This window comes from Plectrocnemia conspersa, unplaced genomic scaffold (genome assembly GCF_051122295.1).
Source record: "Plectrocnemia conspersa isolate PC_06_02 unplaced genomic scaffold, ASM5112229v1 ptg000005l, whole genome shotgun sequence".
NCBI classification, from domain to species: Eukaryota; Metazoa; Arthropoda; class Insecta; order Trichoptera; family Polycentropodidae; genus Plectrocnemia; species Plectrocnemia conspersa.
Window position 1 is genome coordinate 4,306,914 of NW_028277169.1, and position 9,699 is coordinate 4,316,612.

The following is a 9,699-nucleotide window of genomic DNA, read 5'->3' on the forward strand; positions in this document are numbered from 1 at the left end:
AATATATATTTTTTTTTATTTTACTTAGATGAGCTTTAGGCTTCTTAACATTTCATGTATAGAGACCTTCTTGACAAAATTGAACACTACTGAGTAATAAGTGATTGAATTTTAATACTTGTCGCCATTTTGCAAAAAATTGACAAAATGGATTTTGCTAACAAACATACACAGGATGCTTAAGAATTCTATACTGTCACAAAATTTTGAAATTCAAATATGTATAAATAAGCTCACACTGACCTTAACTATATTGAAAATCTTATGAGCGTATGTATGGTGGGTCGATCGACTCATCACACTAAACGTGTTTTGAAAAAAAAATACTTTTATTTTTTAATTTTTAATTTTTTTGTATAGTATCGTAAGTATAGTTGAAAGCTCTATTTGGTATAAAAAATTCAAGTCAATTTCTTAAATAGAAGCTTCATACGAGCGTTAACTGTATGCAGAGTCGCATAAAAGCTCGTTCGAGGTCTCGGTCAATATATGGTAAGACTCGGTTTTTATTAAAAAAAAAATAATTAAAAATTGCTTTTATATGCAAAATAAAATTCCAAACACTTTTTGCATACGACATTTTTCAGTAGGATTTGATTTAGCAAAGTTATGAAACTTTGAATTTTTACGATAGCCGCCATTTTGAAAAAAAATTTTACATATTTTTTTTAAACATAACGTATAGGGGCTGCACGTTAGTTCTATGCGATATTAAAAATTAAAATTTTAATCTTCGAAACCAAGCAGTTAAGAGCGTTAACTCTTCCGAAAGTCTCAAAATGGCTAGTATGGGGGTACGATCGAACTGATACATCGCTTGTTTTCAAGCAAAAATATATATTTTTTATATTTTACTTAGATAAGCTTTAGGCTTCTCAACATTTCATGAATAGAGACCTTTTTGACAAAATTGAACACTACTGAGTAATAAGTGATTGAATTTTAATACTTGTCGCCATTTTGCAAAAAATTGACAAAATGGATTTTGCTAACAAACATACACAGGATGCTTAAGAATTCTATACTGTCACAAAATTTTGAAATTCAAATATGTATAAATAAGCTCACACTGACCTTAACTATATTGAAAATCTTATGAGCGTATGTATGGTGGGTCGATCGACTCATCACACTAAACGTGTTTTGAAAAAAAAATACTTTTATTTTTTAATTTTTAATTTTTTTGTATAGTATCGTAAGTATAGTTGAAAGCTCTATTTGGTATAAAAAATTCAAGTCAATTTCTTAAATAGAAGCTTCATACGAGCGTTAACTGTATGCAGAGTCGCATAAAAGCTCGTTCGAGGTCTCGGTCAATATATGGTAAGACTCGGTTTTTATTAAAAAAAAAATAATTAAAAATTGCTTTTATATGCAAAATAAAATTCCAAACACTTTTTGCATACGACATTTTTCAGTAGGATTTGATTTAGCAAAGTTATGACACTTTGAATTTTTACGATAGCCGCCATTTTGAAAAAAAATTTTATATATTTTTTTTAAACATAACGTATAGGGGCTGCACGTTAGTTCTATGCGATATTAAAAATTAAAATTTTAATCTTCGAAACCAAGCAGTTAAGAGCGTTAACTCTTCCGAAAGTCTCAAAATGGCTAGTATGGGGGTACGATCGAACTGATACATCGCTTGTTTTCAAGCAAAAATATATATTTTTTATATTTTACTTAGATGAGCTTTAGGCTTCTCAACATTTCATGTATAGAGACCTTTTTGACAAAATTGAACACTACTGAGTAATAAGTGATTGAATTTTAATACTTGTCGCCATTTTGCAAAAAATTGACAAAATGGATTTTGCTAACAAACATACACAGGATGCTTAAGAATTCTATACTGTCACAAAATTTTGAAATTCAAATATGTATAAATAAGCTCACACTGACCTTAACTATATTGAAAATCTTATGAGCGTATGTATGGTGGGTCGATCGACTCATCACACTAAACGTGTTTTGAAAAAAAAATACTTTTATTTTTTAATTTTTAATTTTTTTGTATAGTATCGTAAGTATAGTTGAAAGCTCTATTTGGTATAAAAAATTCAAGTCAATTTCTTAAATAGAAGCTTCATACGAGCGTTAACTGTATGCAGAGTCGCATAAAAGCTCGTTCGAGGTCTCGGTCAATATATGGTAAGACTCGGTTTTTATTAAAAAAAAAATAATTAAAAATTGCTTTTATATGCAAAATAAAATTCCAAACACTTTTTGCATACGACATTTTTCAGTAGGATTTGATTTAGCAAAGTTATGAAACTTTGAATTTTTACGATAGCCGCCATTTTGAAAAAAAATTTTACATATTTTTTTTAAACATAACGTATAGGGGCTGCACGTTAGTTCTATGCGATATTAAAAATTAAAATTTTAATCTTCGAAACCAAGCAGTTAAGAGCGTTAACTCTTCCGAAAGTCTCAAAATGGCTAGTATGGGGGTACGATCGAACTGATACATCGCTTGTTTTCAAGCAAAAATATATATTTTTTATATTTTACTTAGATAAGCTTTAGGCTTCTCAACATTTTATGTATAGAGACCTTTTTGACAAAATTGAACACTACTGAGTAATAAGTGATTGAATTTTAATACTTGTCGCCATTTTGCAAAAAATTGACAAAATGGATTTTGCTAACAAACATACACAGGATGCTTAAGAATTCTATACTGTCACAAAATTTTGAAATTCAAATATGTATAAATAAGCTCACACTGACCTTAACTATATTGAAAATCTTATGAGCGTATGTATGGTGGGTCGATCGACTCATCACACTAAACGTGTTTTGAAAAAAAAATACTTTTATTTTTTAATTTTTAATTTTTTTGTATAGTATCGTAAGTATAGTTGAAAGCTCTATTTGGTATAAAAAATTCAAGTCAATTTCTTAAATAGAAGCTTCATACGAGCGTTAACTGTATGCAGAGTCGCATAAAAGCTCGTTCGAGGTCTCGGTCAATATATGGTAAGACTCGGTTTTTATTAAAAAAAAAATAATTAAAAATTGCTTTTATATGCAAAATAAAATTCCAAACACTTTTTGCATACGACATTTTTCAGTAGGATTTGATTTAGCAAAGTTATGACACTTTGAATTTTTACGATAGCCGCCATTTTGAAAAAAAATTTTATATATTTTTTTTAAACATAACGTATAGGGGCTGCACGTTAGTTTTATGCGATATTAAAAATTAAAATTTTAATCTTCGAAACCAAGCAGTTAAGAGCGTTAACTCTTCCGAAAGTCTCAAAATGGCTAGTATGGGGGTACGATCGAACTGATACATCGCTTGTTTTCAAGCAAAAATATATATTTTTTATATTTTACTTAGATGAGCTTTAGGCTTCTCAACATTTCATGTATAGAGACCTTTTTGACAAAATTGAACACTACTGAGTAATAAGTGATTGAATTTTAATACTTGTCGCCATTTTGCAAAAAATTGACAAAATGGATTTTGCTAACAAAAATACACAGGATGCTTAAGAATTCTATACTGTCACAAAATTTTGAAATTTAAATATGTATAAATAAGCTCACACTGACCTTAACTATATTGAAAATCTTATGAGCGTATGTATGGTGGGTCGATCGACTCATCACACTAAACGTGTTTTGAAAAAAAAATACTTTTATTTTTTAATTTTTAATTTTTTTGTACAGTATCGTAAGTATAGTTGAAAGCTCTATTTGGTATAAAAAATTCAAGTCAATTTCTTAAATAAAAGCTTTATACGAGCGTTAACTGTATGCAAAGTCGCATAAAAGCTCGTTCGAGGTCTCGGTCAATATATGGTAAGACTCGGTTTTTATTAAAAAAAAAATAATTAAAAATTGCTTTTATATGCAAAATAAAATTCCAAACACTTTTTGCATACGACATTTTTCAGTAGGATTTGATTTAGCAAAGTTATGACACTTTGAATTTTTACGATAGCCGCCATTTTGAAAAAAATTTTTATATATTTTTTTTAAACATAACGTATAGGGGCTGCACGTTAGTTCTATGCGATATTAAAAATTAAAATTTTAATCTTCGAAACCAAGCAGTTAAGAGCGTTAACTCTTCCGAAAGTCTCAAAATGGCTAGTATGGGGGTACGATCGAACTGATACATCGCTTGTTTTCAAGCAAAAATATATATTTTTTTTTATTTTACTTAGATGAGCTTTAGGCTTCTAAACATTTCATGTATAGAGACCTTCTTGACAAAATTGAACACTACTGAGTAATAAGTGATTGAATTTTAATACTTGTCGCCATTTTGCAAAAAATTGACAAAATGGATTTTGCTAACAAACATACACAGGATGCTTAAGAATTCTATACTGTCACAAAATTTTGAAATTCAAATATGTATAAATAAGCTCACACTGACCTTAACTATATTGAAAATCTTATGAGCGTATGTATGGTGGGTCGATCGACTCATCACACTAAACGTGTTTTGAAAAAAAAATACTTTTATTTTTTAATTTTTAATTTTTTTGTATAGTATCGTAAGTATAGTTGAAAGCTCTATTTGGTATAAAAAATTCAAGTCAATTTCTTAAATAGAAGCTTCATACGAGCGTTAACTGTATGCAGAGTCGCATAAAAGCTCGTTCGAGGTCTCGGTCAATATATGGTAAGACTCGGTTTTTATTAAAAAAAAAATAATTAAAAATTGCTTTTATATGCAAAATAAAATTCCAAACACTTTTTGCATACGACATTTTTCAGTAGGATTTGATTTAGCAAAGTTATGAAACTTTGAATTTTTACGATAGCCGCCATTTTGAAAAAAAATTTTACATATTTTTTTTAAACATAACGTATAGGGGCTGCACGTTAGTTCTATGCGATATTAAAAATTAAAATTTTAATCTTCGAAACCAAGCAGTTAAGAGCGTTAACTCTTCCGAAAGTCTCAAAATGGCTAGTATGGGGGTACGATCGAACTGATACATCGCTTGTTTTCAAGCAAAAATATATATTTTTTATATTTTACTTAGATAAGCTTTAGGCTTCTCAACATTTCATGTATAGAGACCTTTTTGACAAAATTGAACACTACTGAGTAATAAGTGATTGAATTTTAATACTTGTCGCCATTTTGCAAAAAATTGACAAAATGGATTTTGCTAACAAACATACACAGGATGCTTAAGAATTCTATACTGTCACAAAATTTTGAAATTCAAATATGTATAAATAAGCTCACACTGACCTTAACTATATTGAAAATCTTATGAGCGTATGTATGGTGGGTCGATCGACTCATCACACTAAACGTGTTTTGAAAAAAAAATACTTTTATTTTTTAATTTTTAATTTTTTTGTATAGTATCGTAAGTATAGTTGAAAGCTCTATTTGGTATAAAAAATTCAAGTCAATTTCTTAAATAGAAGCTTCATACGAGCGTTAACTGTATGCAGAGTCGCATAAAAGCTCGTTCGAGGTCTTGGTCAATATATGGTAAGACTCTGTTTTTTTAAAAAAAAAAATAATTAAAAATTGCTTTTATATGCAAAATATAATTCCAAACACTTTTTGCAGACGACATTTTTCAGTAGGATTTGATTTAGCAAAGTTATGACACTTTGAATTTTTACGATAGCCGCCATTTTGAAAAAAAATTTTATATATTTTTTTTAAACATAACGTATAGGGGCTGCACGTTAGTTCTATGCGATATTAAAAATTAAAATTTTAATCTTCGAAACCAAGCAGTTAAGAGCGTTAACTCTTCCGAAAGTCTCAAAATGGCTAGTATGGGGGTACGATCGAACTGATACATCGCTTGTTTTCAAGCAAAAATATATATTTTTTATATTTTACTTAGATGAGCTTTAGGCTTCTCAACATTTCATGTATAGAGACCTTTTTGACAAAATTGAACACTACTGAGTAATAAGTGATTGAATTTTAATACTTGTCGCCATTTTGCAAAAAATTGACAAAATGGATTTTGCTAACAAACATACACAGGATGCTTAAGAATTCTATACTGTCACAAAATTTTGAAATTCAAATATGTATAAATAAGCTCACACTGACCTTAACTATATTGAAAATCTTATGAGCGTATGTATGGTGGGTCGATCGACTCATCACACTAAACGTGTTTTGAAAAAAAAATACTTTTATTTTTTAATTTTTAATTTTTTTGTATAGTATCGTAAGTATAGTTGAAAGCTCTATTTGGTATAAAAAATTCAAGTCAATTTCTTAAATAGAAGCTTCATACGAGCGTTAACTGTATGCAGAGTCGCATAAAAGCTCGTTCGAGGTCTCGGTCAATATATGGTAAGACTCGGTTTTTATTGAAAAAAAAATAATTAAAAATTGCTTTTATATGCAAAATAAAATTCCAAACACTTTTTGCATACGACATTTTTCAGTAGGATTTGATTTAGCAAAGTTATGACACTTTGAATTTTTACGATAGCCGCCATTTTGAAAAAAAATTTTATATATTTTTTTTAAACATAACGTATAGGGGCTGCACGTTAGTTCTATGCGATATTAAAAATTAAAATTTTAATCTTCGAAACCAAGCAGTTAAGAGCGTTAACTCTTCCGAAAGTCTCAAAATGGCTAGTATGGGGGTACGATCGAACTGATACATCGCTTGTTTTCAAGCAAAAATATATATTTTTTATATTTTACTTAGATGAGCTTTAGGCTTCTAAACATTTCATGTATAGAGACCTTTTTGACAAAATTGAACACTACTGAGTAATAAGTGATTGAATTTTAATACTTGTCGCCATTTTGCAAAAAATTGACAAAATGGATTTTGCTAACAAACATACACAGGATGCTTAAGAATTCTATACTGTCACAAAATTTTGAAATTCAAATATGTATAAATAAGCTCACACTGACCTTAACTATATTGAAAATCTTATGAGCGTATGTATGGTGGGTCGATCGACTCATCACACTAAACGTGTTTTGAAAAAAAAATACTTTTATTTTTTAATTTTTAATTTTTTTGTATAGTATCGTAAGTATAGTTGAAAGCTCTATTTGGTATAAAAAATTCAAGTCAATTTCTTAAATAGAAGCTTCATACAAGCGTTAACTGTATGCAGAGTCGCATAAAAGCTGGTTCGAGGTCTCGGTCAATATATGGTAAGACTCGGTTTTTATTTAAAAAAAAATAATTAAAAATTGCTTTTATATGCAAAATAAAATTCCAAACACTTTTTGCATACGACATTTTTAAGTAGGATTTGATTTAGCAAAGTTATGACACTTTGAATTTTTACGATAGCCGCCATTTTGAAAAAAAAATTTTATATATTTTTTTTAAACATAACGTATAGGGGCTGCACGTTAGTTCTATGCGATATTAAAAATAAAAATTTTAATCTTTGAAACCAAGCAGTTAAGAGCGTTAACTCTTCCGAAAGTCTCAAAATGGCTAGTATGGGGGTACGATCGAACTGATACATCGCTTGTTTTCAAGCAAAAATATATATTTTTTATATTTTACTTAGATCAGCTTTAGGCTTCTCAACATTTCATGTATAGAGACCTTTTTGACAAAATTGAACACTACTGAGTAATAAGTGATTGAATTTTAATACTTGTCGCCATTTTGCAAAAAATTGACAAAATGGATTTTGCTAACAAACATACACAGGATGCTTAAGAATTCTATACTGTCACAAAATTTTGAAATTCAAATATGTATAAATAAGCTCACACTGACCTTAACTATATTGAAAATCTTATGAGCGTATGTATGGTGGGTCGATCGACTCATCACACTAAACGTGTTTTGAAAAAAAAATACTTTTATTTTTTAATTTTTAATTTTTTTGTATAGTATCGTAAGTATAGTTGAAAGCTCTATTTGGTATAAAAAATTCAAGTCAATTTCTTAAATAGAAGCTTCATACGAGCGTTAACTGTATGCAGAGTCGCATAAAAGCTCGTTCGAGGTCTCGGTCAATATATGGTAAGACTCGGTTTTTATTAAAAAAAAAATAATTAAAAATTGCTTTTATATGCAAAATATAATTCCAAACACTTTTTGCATACGACATTTTTCAGTAGGATTTGATTTAGCAAAGTTATGACACTTTGAATTTTTACGATAGCCGCCATGTTGAAAAAAAATTTTATATATTTTTTTTAAACATAACGTATAGGGGCTGCACGTTAGTTCTATGCGATATTAAAAATTAAAATTTTAATCTTCGAAACCAAGCAGTTAAGAGCGTTAACTCTTCCGAAAGTCTCAAAATGGCTAGTATGGGGGTACGATCGAACTGATACATCGCTTGTTTTCAAGCAAAAATATATATTCTTTATATTTTACTTAGATGAGCTTTAGGCTTCTCAACATTTCATGTATTGAGACCTTTTTGACAAAATTGAACACTACTGAGTAATAAGTGATTGAATTTTAATACTTGTCGCCATTTTGCAAAAAATTGACAAAATGGATTTTGCTAACAAACATACACAGGATGCTTAAAAATTCTATACTGTCACAAAATTTTGAAATTCAAATATGTATAAATAAGCTCACACTGACCTTAACTATATTGAAAATCTTATGAGCGTATGTATGGTGGGTCGATCGACTCATCACACTAAACGTGTTTTGAAAAAAAAATACTTTTATTTTTTAATTTTTAATTTTTTTGTATAGTATCGTAAGTATAGTTGAAAGCTCTATTTGGTATAAAAAATTCAAGTCAATTTCTTAAATAGAAGCTTCATACGAGCGTTAACTGTATGCAGAGTCGCATAAAAGCTCGTTCGAGGTCTCGGTCAATATATGGTAAGACTCGGTTTTTATTTAAAAAAAAATAATTAAGAATTGCTTTTATATGCAAAATAAAATTCCAAACACTTTTTGCATACGACATTTTTCAGTAGGATTTGATTTAGCAAAGTTATGACACTTTGAATTTTTACGATAGCCGCCATTTTGAAAAAAAATTTTATATATTTTTTTTAAACATAACGTATAGGGGCTGCACGTTAGTTCTATGCGATATTAAAAATTAAAATTTTAATCTTCGAAACCAAGCAGTTAAGAGCGTTAACTCTTCCGAAAGTCTCAAAATGGCTAGTATGGGGGTACGATCGAACTGATACATCGCTTGTTTTCAAGCAAAAATATATATTTTTTATATTTTACTTAGATGAGCTTTAGGCTTCTCAACATTTCATGTATAGAGACCTTTTTGACAAAATTAAACACTACTGAGTAATAAGTGATTGAATTTTAATACTTGTCGCCATTTTGCAAAAAATTGACAAAATGGATTTTGCTAACAAACATACACAGGATGCTTAAGAATTCTATACTGTCACAAAATTTTGAAATTCAAATATGTATAAATAAGCTCACACTGACCTTAACTATATTGAAAATCTTATGAGCGTATGTATGGTGGGTCGATCGACTCATCACACTAAACGTGTTTTGAAAAAAAAATACTTTTATTTTTTAATTTTTAATTTTTTTGTATAGTATCGTAAGTATAGTTGAAAGCTCTATTTGGTATAAAAAATTCAAGTCAATTTCTTAAATAGAAGCTTCATACGAGCGTTAACTGTATGCAGAGTCGCATAAAAGCTCGTTCGAGGTCTCGGTCAATATATGGTAAGACTCGGTTTTTATTAAAAAAAAAATAATTAAAAATTGCTTTTATATGCAAAATAAAATT